We start from the raw sequence: 20,053 nt of genomic DNA, 5'->3' as shown, positions 1-20,053 counted from the left end.
CACCTATTTTAGAAGCTCAATATCTTAATCACCCCCTTGATAGCTTAAAACCCTCTCCAAAAATGGTGTCATTGGCAAACTTGCTGAGGGTGCACTGAGTCAACGTCACCTACAAAGATGTTAAATAGCACCGGGCCCAATACTGACCCCTGAGGAATGCCACTAGTTGCTCTCCACTCAGACATTGAGATGTTGACCACAACTCTTTGAGTGCGACTGTCCAGCCAGTTCCTTATCCACCAAGTGGTCCATCCATCAAATCCATGTCTCTCCAATTTAGAGACAAAGATGTCATGTGGGACATTGTCAAAAGCTTTGCACAATTCCAGGTAGATGATATGAGTTGCTCTTCCCTTACCCACCAACGCTGTAACCCCATCGCAGAAGGCCAACATATTTGCCAGGCACGATTTGCCCTTAGTGAAGCCATGTTGGCTGTCACCAGTCTCCTTATTTTCCATATGTCCTAGCATAGTTTTCAGGAGAATCTGCTCCATAATTTTATTGGGCCCAGAGGTGAGACTGACTGGCCTGTAGTTCCCTGGGCCTTCCTTTTTCCCTTTTTAAAAATGGGGGCTATGTTTCTTCTTTTCCGGTCACCGGGAACTTCACTGGACTGCCACAACTTCTCAGATACGATGGATAGTGGCTTCGCCACTTCATTCACTAGTTCTCTCAGGACCCATGGATACATCTTTCCAGGTCCCATGGACTTGTGCACCTTCAGCTTCCTCAGATGGTCTCAAACCTGATAGTTCCCTACTGTGAGCTGTTAATTCTCCCAGTCCCTGCTTTTGCCTTCTGCAACTTGGGCAGTAGTGTGGCTGTAACACTTGCCATTGATTACCTTGACCTTCTCCATACAATGGGTAACCAGATCTCCTGTTTCCTTCTGGAGAGGGCCCACATTTTCCCTAGTCTTCCTTTTATCACTACGTACCTATAGACATACTTTTTCTTGTTGCTTTGGATGTCCCTGGCCAGATTTAATTCTATCAGGGCTTCCCTTTTGTGTTTGAGGTTGTCCAGGAGCTCCTTGTTAACTTCCTGTTCTTTTAATTTTTTGTTAAATTTGCAGGTTTTCTAGTTTGAGCAGATGTCAAAACAGGATGATCAGACACAATGTAAGTTATACTTTCAAGGTGTAAAAGAAATTTAGAAAAAAACAGATCAATTCCACACTTGCTATTCAGTCTTTCTTTTTAATAAAACAATACAATATTTTAAATAGATATTCCTGTCTCTTTTTATCAAAATAAAAAAAAAATTACTATGGGAAAACTTCTCAGTTTTGACCAGAAATAAAAGATGACTGAACTACTTCAGTTTCTTTATTCATTTTACAGTTCCCTCATCTTTCTCCACATGTACCCTTTTTTTTAATATTTCAGTATGAACTTTTTTCTCTTTCTGCTAGTGAATTATAGACCTTTTCTTCCTTGAATGAAGACTAAAAGTGCTTTATCTGCAACAAACATACATTCCCCATTCACTGACCACCAGATTCTTTTGTGATTTTTCTATTGCTACAGGAAATAATTTACTGATAGTAATGTTTCTAATAGTAATTGCTTTTATTGCCTCTCCCATTCTCTGTGTGTGTTTCAACTGAGTGGAATGAACACTTCCCATAAATTTTTAATTTAATGTAAGTATTACCCAGGAATAGTTTTCTGTCCCATTTACATTATTGGGCTGTGTTCAGAATTCTTAATGTACTGATTTTAGCCATATGGCCTCCTAAATATGAATATGTTCCCTTCAGAAAGAGGTTATACAGCAAACTTTAGCTACCCTTACAATGAATAGGATGAAAAGCAAAAATAGTGTAGTAAGGCCACTAGGAAAAACAAAAACAAAAACAAAAACAAAAAAAAAACAACAAAAAAAAAGAAAAAGATCTTGCAAGATAAACCTGTGATATCTGGGAAACTGGAACTTAAGGAGTCTGACAAAAAAAGGGGGAACTTTGAAATATTTTAGTGCAAGGGCTATATGTTACCACAGACCCAGGTTTTTTAGCTAAGTCTACAGTGCAGACCACAGTGTGCACACACAGATACACAGGCTAACAAAGATACCTACAGTAAGCAGTAGAGAAAATCAGCATGTGTGGATTTCTGAGCTACCCGGCTGTTCTTCACCTGAACCTGAAAATGGTTAGATAGGTTGGTGCAACCCTTCACTGTGCCATGCAGGCATAGTGATTGCTTTGTGTAGTGAGCCTTGACAACATTGGATGAAAGAAAGAAAGGAGAGGAAAAAAAGAGCTGCAATTTTTAAGTGCCCTTCTGAAATTAGCCAGAATCCACGTGTGAAACGTGACACCTGGATGATGTGCTGATACTGAAATTCTGATACCCCTCCCACCGGAGTTGCACCTGCTTCAGTCATTGGGACTATATTGGTTTCCTTGAACCTTGCCTTTAGACGTTTGCCTGCCTGTGTGTTGGAAACCACTCCCAGCACAACATGAAGCACTGCACTACACAACTACATCTCCATGAAGCACCAACCTGCTGATGGTGCTAAAGAGGAGTTGCCTCGTTTTTCTCTAATGATCCTGGCTTTGTGTCTTGACCGGTAATAACAAAATCTGTGATCAAACCCAAAGTGCAAAGCTGTGGCATAAACCCACACAGCTCTTGAATTTATTCACTCTGTGTCCAGCCAGAGGAGCGCAGGGACTTCTGCCTGACTTATCCTGTGATTTCAGGATATTTGGGTAAACTACACAGTCTCTGGTTTGTATGTTTATTAATTCTAGCTGTCTTCTCAGAAGAAAAATGAAGCAATGCAATCCAAAATTATGCTACACATGCATACTGCCAGATAAACCATGTTGCTGAATAAAATGTGCCCCCACACAATGCACACTTCAAAAAATGTGTTCCAATTTAAATGCTGTCTCTCAGTCATCTCCCTTTAAAAAAGAAATAATACTAATATATTTTCTTTTTTCCCATCCCAGAAATCAACAAATCCTACTCCTGGAAGTCTTGTTTGACCACGCTTACTTTAGACTCTTATACAGCCTTCTCGCATACAACTATTAAAAGGAATGAAGAGTCAAAAAAAGCGTGATTCTTTTTAGAAGGAGGAAAAGAGAAACTTTTACCTGTGTCGTGTCCTGTAGCAAGGAGAAGCAATGACTCTTCAACTTCTTCTTGTGCTTTTTTATTTACAGGCTCCACCTACACACTGTGACAAGAGTCAGGAGAAATGAAACCAATTCTGATATGAAAAGGGCTCGCTTCTTGACAGCTCTGGGAATAATAATGCAATGCGCTGTTTTTTTCTTTTCATTCATTTCCTTATATGCTAGCCAACTTTCCTGCTCTTGTTTAGCAGATGACAGAAATGAAACTCCTCACAAGCACAGCTGGCTGCCTCCTCACTTGGCTGTACTGCACAGCAGGGTGACAGGGGCAAATGACAGAGGTGCTTGGAAATATTACCCATGAGGAACAACCCCCCCCTTCCTCCCCCAAAAAGTCCACTCGCTGAGTCAGCTCACTTGCATGTGGGGTGAAACCAGCCAGGTTGAGTGGAGAGTGGGCAAGCTGCTGTGCCCCACTCCCCACAGGGATACCCACTGGGGATGCTTGGCCCTGCACGATCTAGGGGACCCTTTCAGCCTTCTCATCCCTTCTTGCAAAGAGCAAGTGGGTGAGGGCGCCCTCCACAGGAGAGGGAGTATTTTTTCCACCTCACAGAGAAACTTTCCAGCCCAGCTATGGTGGCAAGTTGTGTCACCGCTCACCTGGGCTGCACCTTTGCTGGTGGAGGCTGCAGGGTATGGCCGAGGTTGCTGAACATGGACAACAAGAAAGCAAAGGGATACACAGTGGGATTTATTGGTGCTATGCACTACTTCAGGGCAGTCGAGGTCTCAAGCTGTTTCTCAGGTCCTGGCACTCATTCCTTGACATTACTGGGTCAGGATGCTCCCTATTCTGGTGTCTTTGCTCTCCTGCCCACGTTTTTTGTGTTTTTATAGGTTCTAAGCTGTTAAGAAAAATCAGCTTGCTTTGTCCAGACAGGGACTTTGCAAGCCTGATGGAGGATCAGCCGTTATTTCTCACTCCCTCTGGTTTTGACTATTGCCTCGATCAGCTGCTTTCAGTTCCTGGTGGTTTGGGCGTGTTTCAAACTGCCTCAATGTGGTTCGTGGATCTGACTGAGCAGCAGTCACAATGTTCATTAGAGCCAGCCCTTCCTCCTACTTCATCATCTAGCAGAGACTCAGAGGGCTTGTCTCTGAGCTCTGGCTGCAGGTGCGTGGCAGGGAGTGACATGAGGCCAGTGCTGCACGGACAGTACCATGGCTCGCTCAGCATGGGCCGAGGCAGGGACTGCAGCTGCAAGCTCTCCTGGCCTCCTCCGTCATCCCTCTTCTTGTACTCAAGCATATAAGAGACCTATCTGAGTAGGAATGGGCTTCTGAGTCATGCTACTGATTAGCTTATTAATTTTCAGCAGTGCTTTTGTTACATGAATGATTTGCTTATGGGGTTTTGTTTAATCACAAGACTATGTTTTGAAGAAAAAGTTGAGATCTGGGCAATATCACCTTGCTGTGAAGGGAAAATCAGGGTTCTCCATTCTCCAAATGTTAAGATTTCAGTTGTCCTATTTTTTTCTGAATCAGCAAAGTAAAATCTTTACCCCATTACTGGGAAATACTTTAGTGTAATGAATTGAAAACAGTTTTCCTGTTTATGTAATGATTTGTAACAGCATGTTTCACTGCCAATACAGTTCTACAGACTAAGACAACACAATATAGGATGTTTAAAAAGAGATTAAGCAGAATTTCTTTCAAATCTCAGAAATGTAGAGTATGTTTTGAAACAATTTTAATCAACATAAATATGGGACATGATGCAAAGGATGAAAGACCAAGCATTTGTCAAAACAAATTAATATTATACTTTTAAAAAGGAATATAAAAATGTAATGTAAATGCACTAGTTGGTAGGATCATTATGTGACATAAACCATTAGGCAAAATCCTTAATCATAAAATTATTCAGGTAGTAAGAAACTGTCAGGTATCATCTAGTCAAACGTTATAACTCAAAGTAGTTCAAAGTATTTCAGACCATGTTGTCTCAGGCTTTATCCCATTGATTCTTGAAATCCCCCAAGGATGGAGATTCCACAGCCTCACTGTGAAATTCATTCAAATGGTTAAATAGCCTTAGAGGTATATTTTTTTCTTCTTCATATCCAGACGGATATATCCCTGCTGTGTCAGTTTATGTCCCCCTTCTCTCATTCCCCCACTGTGCAACTCTGCAAAGAGCCCAGCACCATCCTCTCAGACATAGGTGCTGGGGGACTGCTACAAACCCACTCCCACAGCCACCCCTTCCCCCGGCTTGAGCAAGCCCTGAGGCCGCTGCTCCTCCCCTGACCTCCCTCAAACTTGCTGTTCTGCCCGTTTTTCAATACTGGGGACTCTAAACAGGAGGTTGTATCCAGATGAGATCTAACAAGTGCCGTGCAGAGGGGGTCAGACACATCCCTCCATCTCCCACCTGCTCCTCTCCACACCACACAGGGTGCTGCCAGTGTTCAGTGCTGCCAGGACATGCTGCTGGCTCCTGTTTAGCCTAATGTTCACCATGACCTCAAGGGTCCCTTCCAGCAGAAGTGCTCCTCAGATGGGCAGTCCCCAGTTCATGGCACTGCAGGGGTTTATTCTGTCCCAGGAGCAGAATTATGCATCTGTCCTTGATTAGTGGACAAGGACCTTAACACACACCACTCCCCCCGAAAAAAAAAAAAAAAAAATTAACATCTTCAGACAGCTGCTAAGAAAAACTGTCAAAAACCCAAGCCTAAAATCCCTACAAAAGCAATCCCTACCTAAATAAATAAACAGAAATCCCACAATCAAGCCAGAACAAACACTCATAGCTTCTGTAAAGCTGTGTAGCTGCCTGTAGTTCTGCTGATGAAAGAGCATAGTTCTGGTAGTTGTAGATGAGTTGGCTGTACTTCCACAGCAAGGGCAACATTAACACAGCACAGATATGTGCTGTCAGGGAAGAAGGGAGTGGATTTGGGGTATAGTGTTCAATGCACCCTTATTCTGAGCAGCGTCAGCCTAAAGTAAAAAACTGTCATTCCCCATGGAGTGATGTGAGCAATGACCAGATGATGTGCATTCAAAGTATCTGGAATTAATTTCAAGCATATAGAAATATATTTTAGGTTATGTAAATTGGTTCAAAGAGGGGGACAGTTTCCTCAATTTATATAAGGTAGTGCAGGCAAGAATTGAAACTGCAGTCTAGGGTATTAAACCTATTTGTTCAAGGAATATTGAAATCTGTTAATGATCACAGACTGGTTTGAGTTGGAAGGGACCTTAAAGATCACCTAGTCCCAACCCCCCTGCCATGGGCAGGGACACCTTCCACTAAAGGACCAGGTTGCTGCAAGCCCCGTCCAACCTGGCCTTGAACGCTGCCAGGGAGGGGGCAGCCACACCTTCTATGGGCAACCTGTGCCAGTGTCTCATCACTCTCACAATAAAGAATTTCTTCCTTATATCTAACCTAAATCTACCCTCTTTCAGTTTAAAACTATTACCCCTTGTCCTATCACTACATTCCCTGACAACGAGTCCCTCCCCATCTTTCCTGTAGCCCCCTTTAAGTACTGGAAGGCCGCTATCAGGTCTCCCCGGAGCCTTCTCCAGACTGAACAACCCCAACTCTCTCAGCCTGTGCTCACAGGGGAGGTGCTCCAGCCCCCTCAGCACCTTCGTGGCCTCCTCTGGACCTGCTCGAGAAGGTCCATGTCCTTCTCATGTTGGACCCCCAACACAGCACTGCAGGTGGGGTCTCATGATAGTGGAGTAGAGGGGGAATCAGCTCCCTTGATCTGCTGGTCATACTTCTCTTGATGCAGCCCAGGATACAGTTGGCCTTCTGGTCTGCAAGCACACACTGATGGTTCATAGTCAGTTTTCCATCCACTAATATCCCCAAGTCCTTCTCTGCAGTGCTGCTCTCAATCTACTCATCTTCTAGCCTGTATTTGTGCTTGGAATTGCCCTGACCCATGTGTAGGTCCTTGCCCTTGTCCTTGTTGAACTTCATGAGGTTCACACAGGCCCACCTCTCCAGCCTGTCCAGGTCCCTCTGGATGGCCCATCCCTTCCCTCTGGCGTGTCGACCGCACCACACAGGTTGGTGTCATTGGCAAACCTGCTGAGGGTGCACTCAGTCCCACTGTCCATGTCACCTACAAAGATGTTAAACAGTGCTGGTCCCAACACCAGCCCATGAGGAATGCCACTCATCACTGTTCTCTACTTGGACATGGAGCCACTGGCCACAGATCTTTGTGTTGATGGTATCTGAACAATTGCCAGAAGAGAATGGATCCTGAGATCTGGATGTTTACAGGCAGTAATATTTTTCCCTAACCTTTTTTCTATTTTCCTAGCTTCTGACAGTGAGAAAGGAATAGAAGAGCATTGTCTTTTACAGATAAGGCAAATAAAGTCAATTTGGAGGGGAGCAGCAGAATCTGAAGACTAAAATATTGCATGTGGTGTATATGATTGTCCATGAACTGTTTAGGTGGAACTAGTTTTACATGTGCTTACTCCACTTCTCTTCCTTTAATCTTGTTACATTAAAAATTATTGAGACAAGCTCCTCAATTCATGTAAATTATCACTTTCAACAGGAAACTAAATGGTAGCAGAAGATCTGGGAAAATTGTGTTGGGAAAGTTGTACCCCTTGAGGTGAATTAAACATGTTTGTGTTTAAATACAAAAAGATTTAATGAACAATGTATTGAGCAGAGTACTACTGCTGTTAAGTGGTTCTACAAGGACTATGTAAACATGTGGCATAGGCTAACTCCTTATACATGCACCTATACCCATCATGTGAGTGTTGGCACAGGGTGCCTTAGCCCCACAGTGCCTTCCCTGGCACCAGCTCTTCTGCCCAAAGGTGGCCCCTGGGTGCTCCCATTGCACCATTGCTACAAGACAGGCACTTCTTATCACCTGGTGAAACTTCATTCCCTTACACGGAGCAGTCCTGTGTCTGGCATCCCTGCTTCCACCCAGGGTAACTTCTCCTTGCCCTCCATGCCAGATCATGCCTTGGTCACGAATGACCACTGCTGAGCAGTTACAATTTGAACTTTCCCTTCTACAGCTGTACTGGGTCTGGCTGAGCTGGAATTCGTTTTCCCCTACAGCAGCCCTCACGGTGCTGTGTTTTATGCTGGGAGCTGGCAGGGTGTTGTTGGCACCCTGGTGTTGTGGCTGCTGCTGAGCAGTGCTTACACAGCACCAAGGCTCTCTCCGACATTTCCCCCGCAGTGGGACGGGGTGGGCAAGATCTTGGGAGGGGACACAGCCAGGACAGCTGACCCGAACTGACCAAAGGGATATTCCAGACCATGTGACGTCTGCTCAGCATAAAGCTGGGAGAAAGGAGGGAGGGGGTGGGGTCACCCTTGGTCCTCCAAGGCAACCACTACACGTACGGGAGCCCTGCTCCTGAGAAGGCCTGACAGCGCCTCTTCATGGGAAGTAGAGAATAAATCTTTCTTTTTTTTGCTTCCATGCGCAGACCTTTGCTTCGCTTTGCTTATATTAAAACTGCTTTTGTTTTACTCACAAGAGTTGGTCTGTCTTATTTTCTTTCCCCTCTTTGCCCTGTTGAGAAAACAAGGGGAATGGGGGGGGGGGGGCGGGGAATGATAGAGCGACTTGGTGGGTATCTGGCATTTAGTCAAGGTCAAACCACCACAATGGCATATGAGCAAAACAGGTTATGAAGTAAATTCATGCTGTCTCTTTGCTATGAAACACATCTATAGCTCAAGCTGTTTGAGCTTCACTCCAGCAAAACAGATGGAGGTGTAGACACCAAGTAGTGGACTGGGGGAGAAGGTGAATGCTTTCACCACATCTTGGGAATAACACAGGAACAACTGCATAAGGAAACCTGCAGGGCCAGTTTCATGTCTGAATTGCATCAGTTGTGTCTTAGAAATGTTCAAGTATTTCAGAAACAGCCTTTTTATAAGGAACAATGTGATCACTGGCTGATGTATATGTTTCACTGATGATTGTGGCTAAATTATATATATGTAAAACCATACCTTACCTTGTAAATCTGTACATGCAAATTCCTCTACAGGTAATCCCTGGGATATTACACATTACTTCCAGCAGCATTATGATATACACATAAGCAAGGAGTCTCTTGCACTCTGCTGAGCAGGGTAAGGAAGCTTCCCTTTCCTTCAGTTTAATGCATCCCTAATGGAGCTAGAGCCAGCCCTGACAGCTAAGGGATGTGTTGCATCCCCGCTGAGGTGCCTTGCAAGAAAAAATGTGGGAAATTATATCACAGAAAATCCTTGAGCCCTTGTTTTTAGTACAGTGTTATAAAAGGGTTAAGAGAACAACAAGAAAAATAAAACCTCCTTTTTTTGTCCATTGTGTTGTTAGCCAAGGGAGGGGAGGAGTGCAGTGCAGTGTGGTGCTGGGCTGGACTCCCGTCTCAGGGGAATGTTACATGTTGATCCAGAAGGGGAGAGCTGTGGGCAGCATCAGGGAAATTTTCTTGCCCTTCTTTGTTGAAGTACCCTGGGTGTTTGGGGAAGTGCAATCTCCCAGAACAAGGTTATTCTGCATCAAAGTCTTATCAGCCCTCAGCCCCTCCTCTGGAGGGAGTTGTCAGCAACATCAGTTAGAGCTGTATGTGGACATAGGTTTTGTGACAGGGAAGTCTATCAGGACTTGAACTTTCTGTGCTCCTGGCTCATTTTTCTGAAATGGCATGAAACAAGACCCCAGGACCCTAGAGCAGAGGGATGAAAAAGCCCTCATAATTTGTTCATATGAGCTGTCAGAAGTGGGACTGCCAGTAAAGCAGAAGAAATCACTCTAAAGCAGTTACTGGGTATGTGCAGAGGCACCCTCAGGCCAGCATTGTAGTCTGTGAAGTGAACAGGGAGGTGTGGAGTCCTGGTAAATTTTGAGGTCCAGACATTTCATGTGCCTCTAAAACTCAGCACTTGTTTATTTGTGCAAAGCAGTTTTGAGTCTACAGGACTTTTCAGCTGATGGTATGAACATGCATGCCTGACCGAGCCTTTGCAACCCTATTGTGGTGACTAGAGAACAGTATATCTTGTGTATTTGATATAAACAGCCACCTCAAAGAGTAACTAACAACAACCACTGAGGAGGAACTCCTCATTCAGCATAGGTATGACCCCTGCAAGAGGTCCTTTCTTCTCCTGCAACAGTGAACCTTTCAACATGCTCAAAAGATCAATAGATTAGCCCTAATTTTAGATCAAAACTGCACAGTGCCCAGAGAAGTGGTCCTCAGAAAAAACCCTGCAGCCTCACCCTCTTCTGCGCCAGCTAGAGGCATCTGCTGCTTCCACATGTCCGAGCCACCACCTCTTTGCACTCTGCATTAAATATCTCAGTCTTCTCCCATATGATATATTGGAGTGCCCCTGAAAGAAAGTGCCAATGCAAGTGATGCTCTACGCGTACAGAATTACGAATGTTACATTGGACTGTAACAGCTGTTTTACCAAACAACTCCTCAGCCAACACTGTGTACTGTGGTGGTAGTCTGGAACATAGGGAGACTAGCTACTGAAAGCAACAGTTAAGCTCCTGTTTTTACCAGTGGCAGATCATTTTTCTTTTTAATATCAGAAAGCAGAAGTTACCTTGGGTGGTGAATGAGAGGAAAAGACCCGGCCCTGCATTGAATTCATCAGCAGCTTGATAACTCTCTGAGCAGAAGAGGGCTTGGCTTTGTCAGCTGTTGCACAGACTGGAGACAGTTGTTGGGTGAAAACTCAATCCTAAAAGCCCTGTCTGTATTGCTTTTCCAAGAGATTGCAGGAAGGGTTCATTTTATCAGCTTTCCACCCCAAGTCTCCTTCAGTATCGAGGCATGCAGAGACAGCACTGTTTTGTCCAAGGGTGCATTTTACTTCACCTCCATGACTTTTGACTTACTTTTAAAGCAAATCTTGGGATTGTCCCCATCTGCAGCATTTTGCCTCATGTCACACACGAGACTCAGCACATCCAAACTGGACTGGTTTTGGATGACATCAAGCCAGCAGATGAGCTCCAGGAGTGCACCTAATGCACCTCAGTCACTTGCAAGTGTACAGTCCTTGAGAGCAAAGAAAAGGTTGTCCAAAGCAACCTCCTTCTTTCCCAGGAGCTGTGTACAGTGAGGTCATGGGGACCTTGGCAGGGAGTATTTTGCCCCATAGACCTGCCCCCATTTGTCCATGCTGAAGGAGCCAGGCAGGGCCTGAGCTAACTGGAGGGGAACCGGGCCAGCATCTATGATCCCAGGAAGAGGCGAACCCAAGTGGGATTCTCAGCTGCGCCAGCCCATGGATAGCTTTGCCTCCCAACGCTCTCTGTCAAACTGAGCTACCAGTTCGTAAAACAGGTCTAATGGTAATGTACTCACACATGCAAATATACACTGGTAAGGAACACTGTGCATTTTAAGTGAAGGGGATTAACAGCCTGATCAGAAAATCCTCCATGTCAGAAGAAAGCACTTCCCACAATAAATGTTAGATTCCTTGATCTTTAATACTGGGCAACTGCAGAGCAATTATGGTGGTGTCTTTGGTTATCAAAGACAGACTTGTGAGGAGTCACACAGCAGTGGCCTCCAAAGGGGAGGTGAACATCTGTTTTTCATTCTTCTGCAGAAGGAGGTTGCCGTCGTTTTGCTTTGAACACATAAGATAGATAAGAGGCAAAGTAAGCAAGAGGTTATTTTCCATTCTGATTTTTTTCTAGCTCATTTGACTAAATACCCCTGTAAATACATAGAGTATTGCATCTCCTGTCTCTAGACGAGATTTAATGGCTTCTAGTGGAAAGTGTATTTAGCCAAGCCTGAATAGCCACCAAAATCAGGTTCCCAGCCTCCCAGATGCCAGAGACCGTGAGATCAGCAGTGGGAGCTCAGCTGCAAGATGCTGAATTCAGAGAGAGCCAAAAAGGGCTTCGGCTGGGAAGCTGGCATATTTATAAGAGTAAAAGTTAAAGCGTCCTGATCTTTAGAGGGATTTTCTGTGCACAGGGGGTGGTCCCTGCAGAACCACAATTTGTTCCCTGGAGAACAGAGGAGAGAGAGCAAATGAGGGCTGTGAGGTTAACACAGAGAAAGGCCACTGTGTGCCATCATCTCTGAGAGGAGGGAAACGATTCTGTAGACAGGGCTCTTATTCTAGGAACAAGAAGACTTTGATTAGGATTGTGTGAAAGGTTTTTCTTCTAAACACAGGCTTGGGTTTTGTAGCCATGTGGAGCCTCTTATTTTAGGGCTCGCTCTCTGTTTTTTCTTTCTTGGCTCCATTTAACCTCTCAAACTTTTCTCATTCCATTTCCCTCCCTTGCTATCTAAAGAAGGAGTGTAAGAGATTGTTTTCTTGCTTATAGTATCCCAGGGATGCTGCCATCATCATGTGAAAGCCTCTGATCACTGAGAGGGTCCTGAATTTGCGTGCATGTTTGTGACAGAGCAAGCAGGGAGCCTTCTCCCCTGACAGGGTGGCAGTTTCTGCCGACGCTGAGCTCTGGGCAAACATGGGCCAAGCCACAAGGCCTGCCCATTTCAGCAGCAGTCTGCTCTCTCCTTCCTACTACATCTCTGTCTCCTGCTCAATGGAGTTAATTTTCCTCAATGTTGCTTCCAGATTGCTGCTTGGAAAAACCCTAGGGCAATTAGCTCATTCTTTCATGCAACTATGGAGTAGATCAGTCAGGTTTAGTTGTATGCGAGACCCTGTAAGCCCATTTACTATTCCTAAATGATTCACACACTGGAAGATGTTGGAAATCCCCTGGCACTGTTGGCTATCTTTGCAGAACAAAACAACTAGGACGAAGAGAGTTACAGACCATCCCTCCATATTATGTATTTGGAGGAGGAGTGAGAAAGGGTCTTGACTGCTAGATAGGAAACTGGAAAGGATGGCATCTGGTCTGCCAAAGTTACTCTCATGGCCTTGTTGTCATAATTTTACCCAGGAAAGAAGAGGGTTATGCAGGGTTAAGGAGTGAAGGGATTCCCAAACAGTCTCTCAATGGCACATGCCAAGTCACATGTCCCTGTCTGAATATGGAGAACATGCATACTCAGGGCATGCATATATTTACACCCATGGTCCTGAGAGTAATAACTTTAAACAGACAGAGAGACTCTGTATAAAATAGAGTGCTTTCGAGTCTGTAAAAAAATAGCTTGTATGGCTCCAGCTTTGAAGGAAAATACCTGTAGGGCCATTTTGTCATCCTCATGTTCGCCTCCTATAGCTTACCTGGAGAACAGGAAAGACTTTGCTGTAGGCAAGGGGCTTCGTTCACTCAAAGAGCAGGGCGAGGAATACCTATAAGGAAGTGGAAAGGGAGACCTGATAAAAGGGTCTGAGAAGTTGTCTCTTGCACCTTTTAATTGGCAGTAGAAGAGGCACAAATTTCCACTTCTAATGGGTCACCAGGGAGAAAGTGCCCTGCAAACAAGAGCTGCACTCCTATGTTCAAATTTATGGGCAAAAAGGAAGCACACCATATATGTATGTATATATATATCTATATATATATCTATGTAAAGCCACCAATTGATAGTATAATGGACATCTTAACAGACTAACTCAAGAATCATTATCACATGATGCAATTATTAACAAAGAACAATAACACAGGTAGTGTACAGAAAAAGTCACAATAATAGCAATAATACCATTAAAATTGTAACACAACTTAGGTCACTTCTCCACTGCTTTTCTGAGTCCTAAGGTCAGTGGTTTCATGGTGGTGGTGGTGGTGACGGGATATTTCAGTGAATTGTCAGCACCTGGTGTCCTTCACAGAGAGGAATACAATGTTCATGGCATGGGTTTTTGCTTCCTCTCTTCTTCCTTTTCTTTCTTTTTTTTTTTTTCCCCCCTCTCTTCCTCCTTCACTTAGGGTCACATATATATGTTTGCTAACACATATTTACACCTTTCTCTTTCTTCATTGGTCTGCAGCTCCAGGTTATGTGTATTTACTATATACAGTGCCGTTTACCACTAGATGCTATTTCCTTGCCCTCTTTTCTCCCCCTAAAACCAGTTCTGTCCAGCTCCAGGACTGCATGTCAGTGCTTTTTGATCTGTTTGGGGTTTGGGTTTTTTGGTTTGTTTTTTTTTTTTTTTTTTTTTTTTAAATGGTCATTAGTGAGTTGGCTGGAGAACATGTTCCTGTTCGGCACCTCTGCTATGGAGCCAGGGACACTCAGGAGAGGGTACAGCTGATGGTGGTAGTGGTTATAAATAGTGGGATTCTCAACAATTTTTGTTAAAACCTTGACTATTTGCAAGTAACCTGGAAAAAATTAATTACTGTGTTAATCAGAGCACAGTGAAGCATGTGAAGAGCTGTAGGAAAAATCAGGAAAGCTGAAGACATAAAATTAAATGTCATAGCCTTTAGTAAAGAGCACAGTTCAGATCTCTGAGGATCTAGATAATTCTTACCTTTTGTATCTCTATGCCATTTCCTGGAGGAGGTGATAATCAGGGCTAACACTTGTACCAGCTGGGGCAGCAGTGCTTCTCTATGCTTAAATGCTTTTTCAGATGGAGTAATATTGGGGCTGGTATATATCCAAATTTCCCTTTTTTAAAATGACAAAGCAGAATTATAGGCTTAAAAAGAAAACAAATAAAATTATAATCAATGAACAATTCAAACTAGAAGAGATTATTTACTGCTAGGACAACACTTACCAAGAACTAGTAAAATAAATGAGAGAAAATACCGTTATTTTTTGTATTCTCAAGAATCATTCTTTTCCAGGGATGATTAAGGGTCAAGTTCTTCAGTAAACTGGAGGGCAATTGCATGGTGTTGTGGCAAGTGCTATTGCTGGGAGTTTTGCTGTGCTGCAATGCCAGAGAGCCACTAGCAGATGAGCAAGTTCAGGGGATGACCTGAAACCAACTTTGGCAGCAGTTGAGCTGAAGCAGTGTGAGGTCCAGCATTGCCTACATTAGTCTGTTGAGCTCCATATTGCTACGGCTAGTTTCTGCAACCAAATCAGTTAGGTTAGAGCTGAAACTAAATGGATAGCAGTAGATTATATTTGTTAACTATGCTTTTATGTTCCAACCCAATGGCTTGAAAAATTTCTAATGGAAAGTAATTAATGAATTGCAGCATCCCTTTTCTTACATGTCCTTTTCCTTTTACTTGAAAATTATTGATTATTTCTAGATTTCCTTTTCAAGGAAATTACTGAGGTCCCAGCAGAACAGGCAATAATTTACTGCAGAAGGGCAGAAGGTTTCTTGTGGAAGGACCTGATCCATTCAAGCTGCCTTGTGCCTGCAGCGGGCAGGAATACTTCACATTGCACAGAAATCTCCCTCATGAATGTGGAGGAGGTGAGGATGAAGGAGAAGTGGCCTTCCTCTTCCATTTTTTTACAATGGGGATTTTTAACAATCAAAAGACTGCTGATTTGGGACTGTTGAGCTCCAGTTCATCTGCTGCAAGGAATGCCTGCTTAGCTGGTGAAGGGAAACATGGCAAGTAGAGACTTCATCAATTAACTAAATTTCCAGAGATGTGGATCACTGTGATGGACACAAGTCTCACAGAAAGCAGAGCTTTGCTACTGTGCCCCAGTTCTGTCCTTTAAGTTATCAGAAGGAAAATCAGAAACTGGAGTTCTCTGTTCTGGCTGCAAAATATAGAGATAGTGAAGGTCTAATTCTTTTGCTTCCAGTCCTTGCAGGCAATAAAATCTGATCAGGCAGCACAATGCTATTCAGTGAACCAGGATGGGAACAAAAGGAATTTATTGTCAGATGTGACCTCCAAGCACTAATAACCCTTTGGAAAGTTTTACTACAAACCTCATTCTTCTTTTCCAAGTCCAGGTTGTCACACACCTCCTGGCCCTGTGTGAGAAGGTGGAAGTTCAGCCTAATTCCCAAGAACTCTGACAGAGAATACCCAGGAGATAGAAAGAAGTTATATAAAGCATAAACGGCATAAGATTTGTATGAGCAGTACAAGGTTGAAATGCATATTGGTTTTGGCTGCAACATAACTATTAAAAAAATATTTTTTTATTTTTTAATGAGACCTGCAAAGGAGACTAGAAAAGGCTAAAGTTTCTGTCTCTATGCTCTCATCTTTGGAAGGGGGAAAAAGTAGTTTAGAGCTGCTAGCATAAAGTTTGTATTTGAAATGGGAGAATCTACATTTCCTATGCTGCTGAAAATCTCCATGGAAAGAAAAAGAACAACACAAAAAACACCCAGCAGGGCAGTGAAATCAAAACTTCAGTGTCCCAGGAAATGAGGAATTGCTGTCGCTCAAACATTATTAAAAACACCCATCTAAATCCCCAGAATTCTAGTCATCATTCAGCATTTCACTTGCAGCTAAGAAGAGATCAGAGATAAGACACTCATATATCGCTTCCCACCAGGCATTACGTATGAGTAAAAGCATCAGCTTCTCCTTGCTCTTCTGAGTGGTTTGCAGTCAGTGGGAGTTTGGCTTTAAGCACAGCCTGCCTTTGAAACAGTATCTTTTGCTGAAGAACTTTTCCTTTCATATATTTTTCTTTTAAATATAGTGGAAACTTCCCACTTTGAGGTAGATAACATTACACAAAGAACCTAAAGAAACAGTTACCACTGAGGAACTGAGAATGTTACCTATTATTTGATCAATATTTCCTACTGCTGCCACCAAACTGGACTGTCAGGGATCCACGAACTTTTAAGAGGTGTGTCAAGACCCCAGTCATTCTCTTAAATGGAGAGATAAACAGGGCCTCTGTCCAGGTACTTCATTCTTCATGGGATTGATCGTCACGTTCACATTGGATGGAAAAATGAGACCAACAGCTACTTTTTCTAATTGCTTCTATCTAAAATGTCTACCTAAATGCTAGGTAGGGGGTAAGAGGAACTTTCTTGTGAGGAATGCCGAGCAGCAGGCTGGTGCTTGGTGGGGGTATTTAAAATGGGATCTTTCCACTTCCCCCTGCAAGGAAGGCAGGTCTGGTACAGTGGAAGCAAAGCTGGTGGCCTCCTTGCTAGCCACAGGCGAAAGGCAGGGTGCCTTCCACCCGTGTCTGTGGCTTCCAGGGTCTGTCCAGGACAGGTAACTGCAGAAAGGTCAGGTACCTCTACGAACAGATGCCGAAGATCTCGAAAGACACTGCTGCCACCTGCTGTGCCATTTTGCTTTTAAATACACAAACCCAAGCCCTGAGTAACGCTACTGCCTAAAGCTCATGTTTTCCCATTGGATTTGCCTACTAGGGTTAGAAAAAAGATGAACTGCTCTGCAGGTTTTAACCTTATTTCATGGCGGGGATCCCGCATGCTGTACTACCCACCCAGAAGTATTTCACGAAGCACGGTGAAGACTGCAGCACCGACCCGGCCCAGGAGAGCACAGCAAATCACTTCCTACGTGCTGCTTGTGGCTGGCAGCATCACCTGGCATCCACATCACTAACCTCCACTGCTTGAGTTTGTCTGTGGTTTAGAGCACATGACAGAGAAGGTAAGGAAGGAGAGCTGCATTAGGGATCCTACACCCTATGGTCTTGCCCCCAAATAAAATTAAATGTTTAACTTCATGATATTTTGATTATTTTTAAATCCAGAGCTATTTAACATTTCTACTGTTCCATAAAAAAGCTTTTCACTCCTTCTTAAAAGTGTTCAAGTTGTGTGTGCAAAGTTGAAATCCCACTTTCCAACCAACTCTCTGTAAAATTGCTTCTAATCTGAGAAGAGATTGAAAAAGTGGCATCTTTTTTTGCTCAAGTGACCACTTTTCCATCATCTCTTGAGATCAGAGAGTTATCAAAGTATTTGAGGCTCCTCTGCCTGCCATATTTAAACACTGTGGCATGAGCAAAGAAAAACAAAGCTGATGATAGCTATTCAGCACTGCAGATGATTAACACTGTTGTCTAGAGGACTCAACTGCATCTTTGAAAAAGTGAACACATGGTGGAGTTAAAGAATATTTTGCAGGGACTTGTGCTGTGAAAGGTTCTCGAGTGGTTTGATCTTGGATTTAGAATAGAGGTATGCACCTTTTACTGCTGTCCGTTTGTAAAGAATGGAATACTTGCACAGTGTGAAGAACAGAGCAAATGTAAGAATGGAATATGTGCAGAGAATGGAGTACTTGGAGTACCTGGAGTACTTGCACACTTCATGGCAACTGCTAAACAGAAATTGATCTAAAATTTAATTGTAATTGATGTAATTGTGGCCTGGAGTGGAGGGTAATGACTGCCAGACTGCACAGAGTCTGAGGACTGCCTCAGAGTTTGGCACTGTGAAGATTGCCAATCATTACTACCGTAATTATGTTATTTTTATAATTCAAGCATGTAACAAAGGGTGATTACAATGTAAAAGAATAAACATTCTGCCAGTAACATGAACAATGCCTGAATAAATTATTGGTGACATGAAGCCATACACTTAAGAAAATGAACATATACAAGCCTTACATCTTGGCACTGATGTGGTTGACAGGAATGGTAAAGTACAATTGGTTAGGTCAGTTTATCCAAAGCACATGAGAGGTTTGATACGCTGCAATGCTATGACATCCCTAGGAAGCACATACAAGGCACCTGGAACCCACTGCTTCAAACCTCCCGAGGAATAAGCACTGAAGTACCTTCACAGAAACTGTGTCCCACCACAGGTTCACATGGAATACAGACACCTATGATAGCTCCCTTCTCTTGCAAAATGACATGTGTGAGGAACAGTAGCAGACGCAGAGAACTTTTCTTAACCACGAAGTAGCCTGCAACTGCTAGAAAACCTTGAGTCTTCCATCCAAATGCCTAGGTTTCAAGAATGAGGCCAAGTTCAGCATGTGTTGAACAGGTCATATGCATCTACTGTTAGATGTGTAAAATACCAAAATGAGTAGCCCCTGACCTACACAACTTGAAGGATGAACAAGCAAAAAGAAAAGAAGAATGACTTAGATGTGGAAAGCTATTTAAGTACTCAATTTGAAACCAACCTCATCAGTAGCAAGGTGATAAGAAACAGTCATTGTGAGTCTGCCAAAGTCAAATTGATTCAAGCTAACTGTTTTCTTTGGCAGCATCCCTGTACGGGGCAGTTCACAAGCCAGTAGCAGGAAACGTAGTTTTAGAGACTGGTGAGGGATCAGATACCAGAAAGCTGCTGGGAACACAGCAGTGACTGTAAGTAGGTAGTGGCAGCTTCAAAAAACATAGAGATTTGAAGCACTGCTGAGCAGACTTCAACCAGGCAACATGGAGAGCAAGAGCAGACTGAATGTGGCTGTTGGCAGCCACCCTCTCCAGTCAGCGATTCTGATTTTCTCCCGTCCAAAGTGCAGGACACTCCTAAGCAGCTGCATAGAGTGCTGTGACCCATTTGAAGCACAGCATGTTAAGGAAGTTGATACCAAATGAATGTTTTAATGTTGAGAAAAATGTAAAGATTAAAATATGTCACCAGAGAGAGTTGATGAACACAGTCTTCAGATACATAATAGAGTGGCATAAAAAGAATGGTGATGAGTTGTTCTCCATGTAATTGGCTTGGTCCTTTTAGGTTAATTCAGTGTGTTTGAAGAATAACTAGAACAATAAGGAAATGCTACAGGAAGCAACTTAAGCTGTGGAATCTGCCATATGGGAGGCTTCTGAACAACAGAACAAACACCAGTTAAGAAAGGTCGAGATATACTTGATGTGCTTCATAAAAGGGGAAATTGAAGAAATGGCTTCTACAGTTTCCTTACACTTATTGTTTGATTCCAGTTAGCATGAAAAACACTTAAGCTTGCATGAAGTCACTACATATTTTAAAGTAAGAAAAATTAATTAAACAAATCATGCAGATTTGCAGCTTAAATCTGGTAAAATAATACAAGTGTTAACATGGCTATTCCATGTTGTCAACATCACTAA

Source organism: Athene noctua, chromosome 1, assembly GCF_965140245.1.
Source record: "Athene noctua chromosome 1, bAthNoc1.hap1.1, whole genome shotgun sequence".
NCBI classification, from domain to species: Eukaryota; Metazoa; Chordata; class Aves; order Strigiformes; family Strigidae; genus Athene; species Athene noctua.
The sequence above is the reverse complement of the archived record's forward strand: the minus strand, read 5'-3'. Positions refer to the sequence as shown.